General features: G+C 37.4%; 1 protein-coding gene and 1 long non-coding RNA gene across 4 annotated transcripts in view; one reads left to right on the top strand and one right to left on the bottom strand.

Moving 5' to 3' along the window:
- The window catches only part of beat-VII (beaten path VII), a 599,011-nt gene that overhangs the window by 363,953 nt on the left and 217,553 nt on the right, over positions 1-17,505 (top strand). The window lies entirely within an intron of this gene.
- Positions 8,800-16,189, bottom strand: LOC137237087 (uncharacterized). 3 transcript variants are annotated; one of them, XR_010948806.1, is made up of 5 exons: positions 15,862-16,189; positions 15,293-15,466; positions 14,990-15,220; positions 9,837-10,017; positions 8,800-9,766 (listed from the first exon to the last, which is right to left on the bottom strand). It is a non-coding gene; the product is annotated as an uncharacterized lncRNA (long non-coding RNA). The 3 variants fall into 3 exon arrangements; XR_010948805.1 differs by lacking the exon at positions 15,862-16,189 and having other exon boundaries at positions 15,293-15,855; XR_010948807.1 differs by lacking the exons at positions 8,800-9,766; positions 9,837-10,017; positions 15,862-16,189 and adding an exon at positions 11,915-11,931 and having other exon boundaries at positions 15,293-15,855.

Here is a 17,505-nt window from a genome sequence, read left to right as displayed (position 1 = left end):
ACTATCAACACAAATGTGCATACATATTTACACACGATGAAATGCTTTTACAACTCCATCCTCGAACGCCCTGAACTTGGCCTTTTATTGTGAGCAAACGAAAATTGCGACCGTCCGATTTGCATACCTCTAAACAAACTAAATGATTGCGCGTTGACCCACGCACTTTCCTACAAAAATTGAAAGTGTGAAATATACAAATGTAAATTATAATAGACTGCAAATGTCTAAAAACAGCAGTCTCAACACGAACAAGGGCAACAGACAGGGATGGAATGGAGCGACAATTGTGAGACACAATCTCTTTGTATTGACAACCAAAACAAAACCAATAACCAAACCTCACCAGCTGATTTTTTTAAGGCGCCTTGGAAACTAGCAAAGGGGTATATAGCGCTTATTGCGCTTGGCTACTATACTTTACACAAACGCACCATTCCCTTTCTGTCCTACACGCGCAATAACGATATCTCTTGAATGAGTGCACTAACAATAACTAAAGCAGATGATAACATTCTCCCTATTGTGTCTACGCTTTTAAAGCTATTCGTTGGCTCTTAATTCATAGTGTTTATCCCTCGATTTGGATGTCCAGTTTCCGTGCGCTGGTAATAAGTATTCTAACTTGCCAAAAGGTTGTGCTGCTTGCTGAAGAGATTAACGGCGGCTCGCTTTAATAATACACACCCTCGCTATTTCCAATGCACAGCCACACACATCATTACTATTATTACTGTATGTATTATTGTATGTCTATTGCTAACATTTATTCGAGCAGCGAGCAGCGCGTTACGCGCTCAGCTATATGCCTTTGCCTGCGCTAGCGTTTGCTGCTTATGGCAGATGCGTGTTCGCGCTGCCCAACACGCTCGTCTCTCAAATAGAATTTAAATATGAAATATGTACCTCGTACTCGTGTGTCTAATTCGTATGAACAATCCTACCGAAATATGCCTTATACGTGTATATTTATCGCCGAACGGCTGTGACAACCAACTGAGCTGCTATGACAGTGCGCAGTATCTGCATGACGTCGTTATATTATTTGGAGATGTTCGCCGATTTCCCCTTTGCGTTGGCGAAACTGATGTAAATAAACCCTGCTGTGGAATACTCCGTACGTTATAGCGCCAGCGGTGCTCTGTTCGTTTGAAATTGAAGCTTCCCTCTTCTTTGGAGGATTCTCTCTGTCGGCGCTGCTGCTGACGTATTATGTGTTGGCGTTTTGGTTTCTCGCTGCGTATTACTAACCGCTTGATGCTCTCCCTTCAAACTGCTATTTGAATAGTGTGATGAAATGATTCTAATGGATGAAACACTGTTTATGAGAATTTATTTCCCATTACCTATTATGTTTGCGAAACTTACCAAGTTTTATTTCAGGACGTGTGCTTTGATCGGTGGTTGGTGTTAAAAAGACCGGAAGGAAACGAGTCAAGTTGGTCGCGGCAGCCATTTGCTCTAAATTTGACAACTGCCGCAGGGTTGCACCATAGATCAAAAGTTTTCTTTTGATTGACCACTAAAGGTCGTAACACATCTTTCGCAACAATATATCAGAATATATATCACCAAGTTTCACGTTTTTATATTGGAAACTAAGGGAGAAATGGCCAAAAATCTTTCTATCTGAACGATCGGTTGTATGGGATATATATTATGTATAGCTACGATCGAAATGATTTTTTCATGAAATCTTCTATGATATATTAGAATAAATATCACCAAGTTTAACGTTTTTATATTTGAAACTAAGGGAGAAAGGAAATCTTTCTATCTGAACGATTGGTTGAATGGGATATATATTATATATAGCTCCGATCGAAATGATTTTTACAGGAAATCTTCTATGATATATTAGAATATATATCACCAAGTTTAACGTATTTATATTGGAAACTAAGGGAGAAATGGAAAAAATCTTTCTATGTGAACGATCGGTTGTATGCGATATATACTATATATAGCTCCGATCAAAGTGGTTTTTTCAGGATATCTTCTATGATACATTAGAATATATATCACCGAGTTTCACGTTTATACTTTTTAAATTGCGGCAGGAATGACCAAAGTCGTCTTATCTGAACGATCGGTTGTATGGGATATATATGAGCCGTTTATTTTGAAAGTGGCATAAGTCATTTCCAACTCATGGTCTTAAATGCATTGTTATTTTGGAACGAATGCATATATACATATATGGTTCTCCGATTATAAAATAATAATAAGAATTATTGGATATTGGACTCTAAAAAACTGGAGGCGAGGAGAGATACAAGCAAATTACCACTGAACCTAATCGACATGAAATGACTTATGCCACTTTCAAAATAAACTGCTCATATGTTATAGTGGTCCGATCCTACCGGATCCGACAAATGTCTAATATAATACAAAAATACATCCCTGTGCCAAGTTTCATTTAAATATATCTCAAAATTTGAGGGACTAGTTTGCGTTCAAACAGACAGACGGACGGACGGATAGGCGGGCATGGCTATATCAACTCAGTTCGTCGCCCTGATCAATTCGGTATACTTAATGGTGAGTCTATCTTCTATATTTCTCAACGTCACAAACATCGGACCAAAGTTAATATACCATTTCATGTTCATGAAAGGTATAAAAACATACATATTTATTGATCATAGTAATTATCATGATAAAACTATTAGAAGGTAAAACCATTCTCTCCATAATTGTGTTTTGATTTTTTTAAAAATTTTAAAATCACTCTCACAAACTTTGTGGAAATGCCAAACCAATGAAAATACCTATTGAAATAAAATCATGGTTCAACTATATGGTTGGCTTTTCTGTACAAAAACATAATATGTTAAAGCCCCGACACATTAGCAGTTTTGCATATAGATGAGTTTAACACAAGCTTATGCATTATGAGCAGATTGCACGTATTTTTATGGAGAACGGTACAATGAGCGACACTGGCGTCATCTGATATTGAAAAGTAGCCAAATCCCAAATTTTGTTGCAAGCAAATCATAAAAAGAAGAATTTGACATTGGCTTTGGCTAAGGGTGTTGGCACACTACGCAAGTGAAATTATTTTTGCCACTGGTTGGTAAATTTTCTAACATTTTTCGCAATTAAAAACTGCAATATAAAAATCGAATACGACACAAAATATGTCAGCAAGTATTTTTGTTGTATAAGGAGAATGTTTATAACAGTTCTTTGCCAAATTTTGTATGTGAATGGGCAAGGCTAATAAACTTCAATTGCAAAGTCTGAAGTTCCTTCATATTTACAAACGCAGCATCTTGGTTGATTGTGGCGATGTTATTGCAATGCATAAGCTTGTGTTAAACGCATCTATATGAAAAATGTTATTGTGCCGCGGCCTTTAGTTCAGATTGTCTAAATCTTCTAGTTGGTGTTGGTGGTAATGGTATGGAATGGAAACATAAAACTTAGCAGTTTTTGTATGTTGTAAGAAAATGATGCCAATGTGTTGGTTTAATTTTGAGTTTACCATCTCCTTTTGACAATCCCATCTACCATGCAATGAAATAAATAAAATCAGCTTATGAGATGTTACGTTTATTTTTTTTTTAATGAAAACTCAAACTAAACAAAAACATGAGAGAGCAGTGAGAATTTTAAAATTTTTTTAAATGTCATTTCCCTCTCACCGGTTTTACCTTGTAATATATGTATCATGGTAATTACACAAGTTTACAAATTCAGGTCAACTTTTGGATCTGAGCAGATAAGAGCGATTCTTAACTATATTTGATATGCTGAATTCGAATCTGCATTCAGTTTTTCAAGATTGATTCTAGTTTCCGAGATCTCGCATGATAGCACCATTGTGCTGTTATAGCAGCTTTTAGATCGTGGCAGTGCTTGATAAGTAAGTAAAAATGGCAGAATGTTCATAAAAGTATGAACATATAACTACTTCGCTCTAAAATAAGTAAATTTATACAGTCCACTAGAATTTAAGATAGTATTGTCATACATACATACTTACAAAACAAACAGGATAAGGTACCTAAACCTATCACACATACACACACATATGTACACACATACAGTCCACTTGAGGAAAGATAAGTATAAACAACCCTCATACAAAACAGATGGTTTCTTAATATTCAAGCAATGCCCTTGAACAAACAAACAATAGAATCAATAGAACAATAGAAGCAAACAATAGAATAAACTAAGAAGACATTTAAATTAGTCCTTTGTCCAACATTAGATACACAAACGCACTTACAAGTATAGTTACGTTTAGGAACATAGTTTTAAGATTTAGTATATAAGCAAATGTAAAATAGTTTAAGACTCAGAATTAAAATATATTCTAAACCATCAACACCATTATATAAAAATAAAAATGCAGAGACAGTGTTGCAAAGTTGATCCAAAGTGTTTTGGTTACGTTTGTGGTGGTTATATGATTAAAAAAAGTGACAAAATAATAACAAATGCGCTCAAAGATGCGTATCTGCACTACTTTGGTTTCAGCGTAGCAGACACTCGTAAGTCGTGGAGACCGAAATTTATTTGTAACGCATGCAAAACAAAGATGTATAAGTGGTCATCGGGAAAACGTGAGTACTTTTCTTTTTCAATGCCAGCGCTCTGGAGAGAACCTAAAAACCATAAAGATGATTGCTACTTTTGTTTGATGAAAGTTACGGGTATAAATGCAAAAAAATTAGCAAAATATAATTATCCTGATGTATCATCAGTATCCAAGCCAGTTCCACGTACTGCTAATGATCCATTGCCAGTTTATCGAAGTATAAGTGCAAACGTCTTGGAAACTTTAACTCCATCACCCCGAGCAGTGAAAGCGACTTTGTCATGGAAGGGCCACATTTAATTTTGCAAGATGAACTAAGCGATTTGACTCCTGATTTGAATTTGTCCAAACAAAAAGCAGAGTTGCTAGGATCACGGCTGCAGCAATGGAAAAATCTAGACTCTCGAACAAAAGTTACTGTATACAGAAACAGAAATGAGGCACTTCGACCGTTCTTCAAAAAAGAAGACAACATAAGTTTCTGTAACGATATTCATGGTTTATTTAATGAAATGAATGCACCCTACGATCGAAACGAATGGCGTTTATTCATTGATGGTTCCAAATACAGCCTAAAAGCTGCTCTTCTCCACAACGGGAATAACAAACCATCTATTCCGATTGCTCATGCAGTACAAACGAAGGAATGCTACGAAACAATGCGGAAGATCCTGTGCTTCATCAAATACAATGATCATAAATGGAAAATATGTGGTGATCTAAAGGTATAAACATTAATTCCAATTAAATCGAAAACACTTATTTTTTATATTATTTCAACAGGTTATTGGCATCTTAACTGGGATGCAATCTGGATTCACCAAATTTTGTTGTTTCTTATGCTTGTGGGATAGCCGCGCAACTGAACATCATTATGTGAGGAAAGAATGGCAAAGTCGTACTCAATATGAGCCTGGACAGCAAAACGTCTCCGCTGAACCACTTGTAAATCCACAAGACATTTTCCTGCCACCTCTTCACATTAAACTTGGTCTTATAAAGAACTTCGTCAAAGCATTAAACCGTGAAGGGCCGGCTTTTCAGTACTTAGTCAAGTTGTTTCCTAAATTGTCATATGCAAAAATCAAAGAAGGAATATTTGTCGGACCTGATATTAGAAAACTAATGGCTGATAAAGAATTTACAAAATGTTTAACGCCCGATGAAGCAGCCGCGTGGGCATCTTTTCAAAATATCGTTCACCACTTTCTCTGTAATCACGAATCCCCTAATTTTGAGGAAATTATTGGCGATATGTTGGAAAATTATCGCAAGATTGGAGCTCGGATGTCTCTAAAGATACATTTTCTGCATTCCCATTTCGATTTTTTTCCCGAAAACTTGGGTGATACGAGCGACGAACAGGGAGAGCGGTTACACCAAGATCTAGCCAACATTGAAAGACGATACCAAGGATTTTGGGATGAAGGCATGATGAGCGACTATAGTTGGACTCTAATACGCGAAACAGATACTAAACAATACAAAAGGCAAAGTTCCACCAATCTTCATTTCTGATTTGTTACTTTTAAGTTAATAAAATGAATATTATTTGACAAAAATCTTAAAAAATGAATTTATTGACTATATTAAAAACTAGAATCAATCTTAAAAAACGGAATGCAGATTCGGATTCAGCGTCATAAATTAACTTAAAAACCACTTTTAGTTGCCCAGATCCAAAACCGTGTATACTTGTGTTATCAAGCAACGTAAAAATACACGTTGACAAATAATTATTGAAGGAAAAATAGGAACTAAACGTTGACAAAAAATTATTATTGAACACAAATTTTTCAATTTTCATACAAAAATTATTATGAAGCAACGTTTACGCGATAAAACACTTATAACTATTATGTTCCTAATTTTTTTTAAATTTACTCGGGCATTTTGCGCAAGCAATTAACCCTGTACCATTCCATTGGGCGCGATTATGGAAAGTTTGGTAGATTCTCCTCTTTTTAGTTAACTTCTCAAGCGTATTTGCATACAATCCTGCTGTAGCTCTGATGAAGTTTAAAGATACCAAATTGGGTCAAAATTAAGCTGACACAATATTCTGCAATAGAAAGGTGTCAATCGTTACTTGAAATCCTCCTCGTATTTATTTCTTGGATACAGCGCCCTTATGTGACTATTACAGGTTGTCCTTAAGCCTGTTGTACAAAACGTTTTCCCAACAAGTAGTTTTCTACCAAACTTTAATTTGAAAATATGTGACACTGAAAATTGTATAGTTAACTTCGTCAGTTGAATGCAGAATTAGAACTAGAAAACTTTTTTTGTTCATTTTATATAGCTTCAATTATCCATTCTAATTCACTAAACATTTTCTGACATTAAACGTTCATAGACTTTTGGTGCTACTTTTATTCCTAATAGCAACCGCTTTTCCTTTCCTTCGATACTTACTACTTTTCAACAATAAAATGAAGTTATTGATAACCTTATTTTATCATTCTTCCAGGGGCTCTCGATATTTCGCACTGATATTCGTTCATTTCTTTACATTTAGGTGTTTATCTTCTTTCCCGTTTTTTATCATCGAAACACGTTTTTTCCATTTTTTGGAAAAATCTTGCACTTACAGGTCTTCCTAAATATATAATAGGGGGCTCATTAAACCTTATAAATTTATTATAAAGTGTGTAAACGTATAAATTTATATACTGTGTTAATGAACTGTCAAATTTTGTATGAAAAATCATTTACACAATTTGTATATATTTACACGTAAACGCGGTAAACTCAAAGGAATACAACCCTGCAGGCATAACAGCCGTCATTTTCATCAGAAACCCTACATCAGCAACTTATTTACAAGAGTAGCTTTGTAACAACATTTTTCTTTTGATTTCTCACTTCATCTTGGTTTGCTTTAATTTGTGTAATAATCACACATTTTTTACAATAATAACGCAAAATGTCTGCAGGTATGTGATCCACATACAGTGGCTCACAGCTCATTCAAATGCACAGTTTTAATAAAAATATTCTTTTATTTGAAAAAATACTTAATTTTCATGTCTTTACACGTTTGTGCTAATTATTTAATAAAAACTAATTTTGAAGTTGGCAAAATAACTCTCTTTGATGCAGGGATGCACCTTAACGTTAAGCTAATCGTTTACCAAAAAATTTCCACCGTTTCCGTTGAAACACTTCGAAATATTATCGATAAAGAAATTATCAAGATAAATTGTATCTCGTTTTTAACCGAAACGAAAAGCTTTCGTTAACGTTAAAAACGTTAACAAAAACGTGATACTTTATGTTTGAATTGTGCTGGCAATGCTATAGCCATGGTGAAGCCGTAAGGTGGCAACAACGAGCGCACATACACACACAAACTCTATGTAATTTGTTTGTGTAATTCGTTGGTGGTAATGTCAAAAATACTCTGAGAAATGTTTGTACTGTCAAAATTCATGAGAAAAGTTGCAATCAGCTTGGCTAATGCTTTCACCTTTAATGACTCCGCCATCAATCAGCTTCGCCAGCATAGTTTGAAATTAATAATCAACATAAACGATTTGATTTCGTTTGGATATGGCAGAAAACGAAACGAAATCATTTCGTTAATTTGACGATCTTAACCCCTACAAGACAAGTACCCGTTCCCTAATCGATTACTTAATCGTCATCAATAACTTGTTCACCAATTATCGTCTTAATGACTTTTACATTGCTGTCGTGAAAAAGGTAACGCATGTGCTCTCTCAAAATAGTGTACGTGTGACTCTCTTTCTCGCTCTTACCTATTGTGTTTTCGACATTCCTTCTCGCTCGATGTTATTTAAATTTTTAAGTTACTTCATCAGTTATGTTTTCGTTATCGCTAACCAAAACATATGCAACAACAACAATACGGGTAACTGGTCTATCGGTTACCCGTATCGGTTACCTTCTGTCAAATCGCTTTTTCTATGAATGAAACGCGTCCTTTATGTTCAGATAATATTTAATTATAAATTATTCATATATACAATTTTTTTTAGAATTTAAATTATTGCCTTATTACTCTAGCGAACTTTACATATGTGAATTTTTATATTTATAAACTATATAAATACATTAACGTCTATTCATAGTCGTGCCCTTTCCGAAACCTTGTTTTGAAGTTCTTATTTTTCCTGCGCTGGTAGTGTTGCTCATCAGTTTGCAGTCATATTAGTTTGGTAGGTATAGTAACATCAGACGTAGGGAAATTAGGAAGCATACTCCTACATACATCACCAGAATCCAAAGAAGCATGGTGGTTCGTCACCTCCGTTTTCTTCCATATCCGGATTCATTCCATACTAGTAATTATAAATATCTTGTAGATGCCACATAGGTGTAACCATACCCTCAAGATATTTCCGTTCAAATCTTGTGGTGTACACGTAAACTTGTATTTGTTCTAAATTATTCACCACATTCTAAACATAGAAAAGATGTATTAAGTGTTTGCGTAAATACCATTGTGATTACAATATGGACAAACATTCAATTCTAAACTTTTCGTTGTTACATCAATTGTTTCAGCGTGTTGTACACGTAATAAAAATTTATACTTGAATGTATTTTCGTCTTCCAATCGCATAATTTACATTTTAAATAATGACTATTAGGCATATGAGAAATCTCATGGTCCAATAATTTGTTGAAGCTTGGTGTAGCTGCTTGAATAACACAAAATTTACATTTTGCACCACGTTCGTTATATTTAAATTGTAAATGTTCTGGTTTCTCTACACGATGCATAAAGTTTAGATGCTTTTTCCAACAATGTGCTGAATTTAATTGAAATACATACATTGGGCATTGTCTCATGATAAATTTTTCAGTATTAGAATCAGAATGGCCTTGGCCATCTTCACCGTGTTGCAAAGTAGGCGACACATGTTGGTGTTGATGTTTGCGCATATTGCGGATATGTTGGTGGTTCACTAGTCATTAATTGTTTAGAAGTTTCAACTTGTTGCGTTTGTTGTTGTTGTTGCTGGCTGATGATGTGGTGTTAACGTTTGTTGTACAATTTATTCGGGTGATTGCACATATTGTTGGTGTGTTATAGTGCTGGAAATCCTTCCGATATTGAAAGTCCTTGATTAGTGTAATCCCCACGTAGTGAACTACTCCTGTGACCGCGTCCGCGGTAACTATTACATCTGAAGGCGCTTAAGTTACAGGCATAGCTGACATCGCTTATATAACAGGTTGACTCTAAAGTAAAAACCAAAACAAAATATTAGAATCAGTGTTTATGAATAACATATTTAAAATAAGCTCTTACAACAACGTGATCGGTGGCTACATCCCCGTGAAAGTAGTGTGGTGTTCCTCCTTGTATAAACGTAGATACTGGATGTGCTCAACCGTGCAGTTTTCTTCTAATTTGAGCAAATGTATGTTCTTACAGCCACAGCTGTAATATTTGGGATATTTCTATCCTCACATCGTCAAAATCAAATTACCTAGAATGAAAAAGAAACTCATATCAGTAAGAATAGATTAAAAGTTTTTAATATAAGCCGAAAAGTGTTCCATAAATAGGGCTCCACACATAGCTCTTTTCCAAAGGCACAAGAGAAATTTCAGATAACTAGAATCAGGACCTGGTAAAGTAACTTCAAAGGCGATTTAGTCGCCACTACTTCGTATGCGCATTTCTCTACGCTCCCTTTCGGCATGCATCATCAATTTCGTCATTACTATAAAGGCCATCTTGCTCACAGCAATCCAACAATCTATTTGTCCGCAAATTCGTGGAACTAAATTCCTAATGGAAGGTTCCTCTCCAAAAACTCTGTTTACAGAGTCTTTCACCGTGAAAACGAGGGCAGTGAAATATTACATGTTCTGCGCCTTCCAATTCGGACGGACAGCTTGGACAGAAAGGATCCTCCTCTATCCCACGCTTATGTAGATATTCCTTCAAGCCACCGTGCCCGCTCAATATCTGTGTGAGATGGTAATTTAGTTTGCCGTGTTTTTGCTCGTACCATTCCGCTATATTCCGGACTAGCATGAAGGTTCAGCGCTCTTTTCTCGAATCTTCCCGCCGTTCTTGCCACCTAACTATTGTTCGTGACCTTGCGGTTTTCTTAGCATCTTCAGATGGTCGGCTGAATCCAATGCCATACAGATCGGCCATTTCACCTGAGAGTAGATCTACTGGGATTTTCCTGGATAAAACATGGATCGCGTCGTCGGAACAGCACATGCTATTCGTATAGCAGTAATGCGGTAGGCTGCTAGTATATCTTTTTGGTGGACCATTTTAGATCTGTGCCATACTGGTGCTGCATATAATATTATAGAGCTGGTTACGTTGGATAATCGCTGACGGGTAGCTTCGCTTGGGCCGCCGATGTTGGGCATTATTCGCGTTAGGGTTCCACTAACTCTAGAAACTTTGTCCCCCACCGCCCTGAAGTGCTCCCTAAAAGTTAGTTTTGAGTCAATGATTACTCCTAGATATTTCAAGGAGGGCTTTGAATTTATTTGAAAATCTATGGTTAGGACCAACTCATCCACAGTCCGCTTTGAGCTCATCAGAACCACTTCTGTCTTATTGCTAGCCATCTCCAGCCCCGTGTTCGTCAACTATTCCTCTATTCTTCCCATGGCGTCATTACATAATGCTTGGAGCAGATCAAGTTTCTTGGCCACTGCTACTACGACAATATCATCTGCATAGCCGACAATTTCCGTGCCTCCGGGAAGGTGGTTTTGTAGCACCCCGCCATACACCGCATTCCAAAGAGTTGGACCTAGAACAGATCCCTATCTAATCTATCTATCTATCAAATTATTCGGAGCAGGTACGGAACTTGTCTTGGGACACCCAAAGTGCACCCACGCTTCTCATGGCTCCAGCGGGTTAGCGGCTTCCTAGAACTTAAGCCACTTGCTGCTTCTAGATCTGACATCTGTCAGCTGGAGTCTTAGCCCGGCAAGCGCAGGGCACGAGCACAGAATGAAATCGATCGTTTCCTCCTCCAACTCGCACTTCCTACATCTGCTATCACTGACCAAGCCTAATTTAAAGGCATGTGACGCCAGGAGGCAGTGTCCAGTAAGAATACCCGTCATGAGTCTAGTCTACAGTTTAATGATAATAAAAATATAAGAATCAGTGTTCCACCTTGTATAAACGTAGGTACTGTATGTGCTCAACCGTGCAAATTGACATTAGCAGTAACATTATTTACATAAACATAGCTTGGTATTTGTGCAGGCCTCAATATAGCATACATTGGTCCAGTTCGGTGTGCACCAGTCACTGGTACAAACACTTTTGAATGCATAGCTTTCATATAGGATGGATGTCCAGCAGTGCTCCGGTTGTGCCAATATGTAATGGGCTGCTCCGTCTCTTGGTACGGCTGTATAGGTATAGGCGGGTGCAATGTATTACTAGGCTCAAGATCGGAAGGTACATAGATGGCTCGAAGACGCCAGAGGGGATTGGAGCCAGAGTTTTCGGACCCAGAACCAAAATATCAGTAACTCTGAAAGCACATCCGAGCATTTTCGAGCGGAAGTATTCGCCATAAGTTAGTGCGCTAAGCTGAACCTTCAGCGCTGATACCCCAAAGAAACAATTGCCATACTCAGTCAGGCAGTCAGGTTCCACTAAAGGCACTTGCGGCGTTCGAAATAAAGTCAGCACTTGTCCTTCAGTGCGTAGAAAAGCTGAATCAATTAGGAGCACACAACGTAGTACTGTTGGCCTGGGTCCTAGGCCACGGGGGAGTGGAGGGCAATGAGCAGGCGGACTCCATGTTTAATTTGTTGCGTCTCTCCCACAAATTGTCAACCCCCCAGCAGATCCTTGCAGCGGGTCTGCGCCATACTCTCCTCTTCCGGGAAGGTATCGACCCCAATCCGGGTCCTTCTCCTGACCCCAGTACTGAGAAATGGGTTTGCTGCGTTTGCCGGAAAAGAATCTTTTTAGGACGGTCATATATATAAGGGCCTGAAATATTTCAATGAACTTCCTAATCACATAAAAAGTAGTAATAACTTCAATACTTTTAAAAAAAGTTTATTGGAGCATTGTAAAACCCTTCCAATAAGATAGTTTTTTTTTCTTTTATTTTTTTACATGATATACCGATACTGGAGCGCGAAAAGGGAATGGTAATAATGGTAGCAGCAAAATACAATGCATCCGGCCCTAAGGAAAAGAAAATCGGTCGCCACCTGTAACTCCAGACAGTTCCAACAACTAATTTCGCTGGAATTCGGTATTTCCAGCTGGTATTTACTGTTGCTGATCGGAATCATTCGCATTCCGACAGCATAAATATAACAATAAAATTATATAATGTGTAACAAAATTAACGAAAATAAGGCCAAATAAAAGTTGGAGCAAGGGGGATTGGAAACACGTCCTTTTCAACCTCCCATTATATGTTGAGCTGTGCTAATCGGAATCTTCATGCATTCCGACAGCGTCTTTACTAAACAAAGTTGAGGGGTGATTGGATACACTTATTTTCAATTTCCAACATCCAAAGACATGTTTAGCTTCATTGATCGGAGACTAATACATTCCGAAAGCTTAAAATACACATATAATTGAAAAATATAAGTTCCAAATTTTGTTGCCTTAAGCTGGGAGCACTGACTCGTCCCTCTGTCACGCTAGTAAATATGCTGATCGGAATCACATGGCATTCCAACAGCATATTCAATAGAAATAAGTGATTATAACAATGAATTGTACTTAGTAGTTTAAGTTTTGGGCCTAAACAGCCGTAATAATAAATAAATTAAATTAAAAAAATAAATACTCTTGTCAGTGTTTCACGTGCAAGGGATGGTTGCATCGGACAGGTTGCTCTGGGCTAGATTCCAAAATCCAGCGTCCTCGTAACTTTTATAAATCTTTTGTGGCTCTTGTTGTTCACGGCCTCATTACATTATGAGGAAATACGGCACCTGAGAACACAGCCGTTTGAAGCTAAAAAACACAAGCATGTCTTCAGTGAACTCCACAAACAGGCGTCGGACCTCTATGCCGGTGATTACTGTACTCAAAGAACAAAACTAGCAGAGGAGGAACGCACTCTCCCTAGGGAAACGAGAGTAGTCACTCTAGCCCAACTTCGAGCTGGATAACGTAACAGGTTAAACTCTTACCTATCCACAATCAACCCCGACATACAAAACATTGTCCTGCTTGTAATGTGTCCCCACATGTCACCAACCATCTCTTTAACTGTATTGTGCAACCAACGCCTCTAACACTCCTCTCATTATGGCCCACCCCTGTTGAAACAGAAAGTTTCTTTGGACTCCCGTTAGAGGACATTGATGACAATTTGTGATCGGTCGCACCTAATGGATGGGGCGAAGCACTGCTACTACAACAACAACAGGCGGACAACACGGTAAGAGAGGCAGCAACTGCATGACCCATCGATCCCGAGCCGTTCCTGCCAGTTGGCCCACAGGGGCATCTATTAGTAGAAGAAAGGGAAATAGGGAAGAACACTGGCGCAATATGCCAGGCCTGAGTCAATCTAAGTTACTGTTAGGGGGTTACAGGACAACTCGATATAGGGCATTAATAGGCCTCTCAAAAAGATAACCTAAGAACCCCAACGGCTATTCTTACAAGACACTGTAGACTGAACAGTCACATGCAAAAGCTGGGTATAGTATCGAACAACACATACTGATTTTGTGATGGATCAGTAGACGGTGGACCATATCCTTCTAGATTGCGGCGCAATTTCAAGACGTAGGGCTAAGTTTATGGGCTCACCATGGCCAGAGCATTCCCACATTTAATCCCTCAAGCAAAGAACACTGCTGGGGTTCATCAAGGAAGTCGGCTAGGATGAGGTGCTGTGAAGGAGATGTGCAAGTCACTGTGCAATCCTCAATAAATGATCTATCTATCTACGTTCCGGTAACAAGCACCATTGTGGTACTAGCCCCACCATCTCGGGAACTATTGATATGACTACATTAAACCTTCTACGGATTGAATATTAATAATGCCGGCAATGCGAAAGTCTGCTAAAATGCACCATTCTCCATGGAATGCTCGATATATAACTTTCCACGTTTTGAAACAGTGATGAAAAGAGCAAAATTTACAATAATTTTAACTGGCTGTGGGTAGTAAGGTGTTGATGTCCTCTCTTAACGCAATGTAATGACAACTGCGATGCAGGGGAAATGACAAAAATCTTGCAAATCTACTGATAATAATTCATTTTTCCTCCCCTTCTATGCAGTTCTATGCATACATACATATGTATTTTTCTCTCCAAATGCTAATTAAAAAAATTAATTGGTTTTCACATGAACTTCGAACTCTGTCGTATTTGCATTCTTCAGTTGATTATCAACAAAAGCATGACAAATTATCACTAAAAAATTCATACATGTTGCTTATATATTTAATATGGTAGCCAATTTACTTACCCTTTCTGGTGCGATGATTCCTGGACAATCGGGCCTGACTAGACGCGATTTTTTTTGCCTTAAGAGAGCGTGCTTAACGCGAACCCTATCATGTTATGGCACAACTTTGGTGATGCAAAAAATCAAAGACATTTCTGCTTCTAATGCTTCTAGGATAGCAGCAGCAGCTCCCGGTGGCACCACATAAATAACAGTTGCAGGCCGATCAGTTGCCTTTTTTGCTCCGGCTACCTATTCAATTTTAATTCACATTACATTATCTACTATTGCAATTTTTAATCACTACAAATCAATATAAATTACCGAAGCAAATACTGGCAAACCAAGATGCGTAGTTCCAGCCTTTTTTAGGGAAATACATCCAACCAGTTTGGTACCGTATTCCAAAGCATGTTGCTTGTAAAGTACCTTGTTTTTGTAGATTTCCTTTGATTTTGGCATATTCTGAGCTGAATCGCAACCCGGCGGAGATGCTATCTATTAGAATAATATAACATTTTTTTTATTATTTAAAAATGCACATACGTATGAATGAAAATCAGAAAGTAAATAATGTTGTTGTTGTTGTAGCGATAAGGACACTCCCCGTTATGGACTTTGGTGGTCCTTTGCCGGATGCAGATCGGGTACGTTCCGGGAACCATTAAGGTACTAGCCCGACCATATCGGGAGCGATTTAGTTGACATAAAACCTTGTAGGCCATCCCGTCGATTCTATACAACTTAATATGGTAACGATTTAAAAGACGGTGCACCACCCAATTTTTATCAAAAATTATCAAACGTGGAATCAAAAGGCGCGCTTCGAGCTCCGTTTTTATTATTATTTGATATTTTTAAATTAGGTGGTGTACCGTCTTGTAAAACTTTACCCTTAATATTATTTTGGGCGAAGGCCGCCAACGCAAAAAGATGGTCTCTGCAGCAATATTCTTAATTTCAGTCACATGTCACAACTCAAATTAACTTAATGTTATTTTGGGCGAAGGTCGCCAACGCAAAAAGGTGTTCTCTGCAACAAAATTTTTAATTTCCGTCACATGTCACAACTAAAAGCACAAGATATTTTTCGTTGTAAACAATTTATATTTTTTTTGCGTTTCAATTTTTCCGGAATAATTAATGAACTGTCATTTCGATGACAGCATGAAACGTCGATGTGTTAGTGGAGAGCGAAAAAAGCTTTGAATGTGTGGGTGAACTGGTTACCTCCGTCTTGTAGGGACGTTAATAATCGAAACGAAATGACTTCGTTTCGTTTATTAACGTTGATTATCGTAACGAAATGATATCGTTTCGTTGGTTAAGCATGCCTGCTTTGATGCCACAATTGACAAAAATTTGTATTCAACGTTACGAAAGGCAATTTTATGCGATTCGCCCCTAATTTAGGTGTACGTGATCGATTTCGCAATAACCAAGGCAAATACCCTTAACACATATCCAGGATTGTGAAGGCTTGGGTAATATGGAACTGTCCACACCTCATGAATCCACTTCCACACGGTCTCGCCTTAAATGCCAATGAAAATTTGTGGTAAATTTTCGAATGGGCTACACGGCAAGGGCAGATTATTAAGCTTAGCGATTTAAAAACTACTCTTGTCGAAGAAAGGCATAAGGTACCACCCGGAGCCGCTCAACAACTAATTGCATATATGAAAAATCATCGTGAAGATGTTATTTAACAAAAAGGTGGTCATACGAGGTACTAAACTAAATAAAAAGTAGTTTTTTCTAAGGCAGGGCGCAGTGAACGAAATAAGCTGTGACCTTTGTTTTTGGGATAATTTTAGTTTTTATTAAATAGCACAAACGTGTAAACACGTGAAAATTATATGAAAATTGCATTTGAATTTTTCTGACACCGTCACTAGTTTCCTTTCTATATAGCTCAACAGTTTTGTTCTATAGCTGCACGAAATAAGCTGTGAGCCACTGTATATCCACATATTTATGTGATGTAATTCGTCTAGCTATATTTAAACTTATTTATAGAGACAATTTTTGTTGTTATATCGGTCTACTGATTTGTAAGATCGCGGGTTCGAATCGAGCTTAAGGCATAACAATAATTTTTATATCATTATTATTATTATGATAAATTTTTTCTTAATTGAAAAAATTTTTAAATTTGAATAGAAGAAAGAAAAATTAAGAAAAAATGTATCATAACAATAATAATGATAAAAAAATTATTGTTAGGCCTTGAGCTCGATTCGAACCCGCGATCTTATTTATAGAGTTGAATGCAACAATAACCTTTTGTACGAATGCAATTTTGATTCTGGTTTGAATACCGTTTCCCAATGAAATAACTCCAATGAAACATTTTATTCTCTACCAATTATAACACGGCACCAAAATGTTGCAAAATAATATCTATGCGATTAACTGAACACTAAATTGATGGACTTTCTGACCTCAAAACAAACAAAAGCGAACATAATGAAAAATATTGTACATAAAATTACGAAGATATTGGACTCTATTATAAACCTAATGGATCATCGTCG

Source organism: Eurosta solidaginis, chromosome 1 (genome assembly GCF_040869045.1).
Source record: "Eurosta solidaginis isolate ZX-2024a chromosome 1, ASM4086904v1, whole genome shotgun sequence".
Taxonomy (NCBI): domain Eukaryota; kingdom Metazoa; phylum Arthropoda; class Insecta; order Diptera; family Tephritidae; genus Eurosta; species Eurosta solidaginis.
This window is presented reverse-complemented; position numbering and strand designations above follow the sequence as displayed.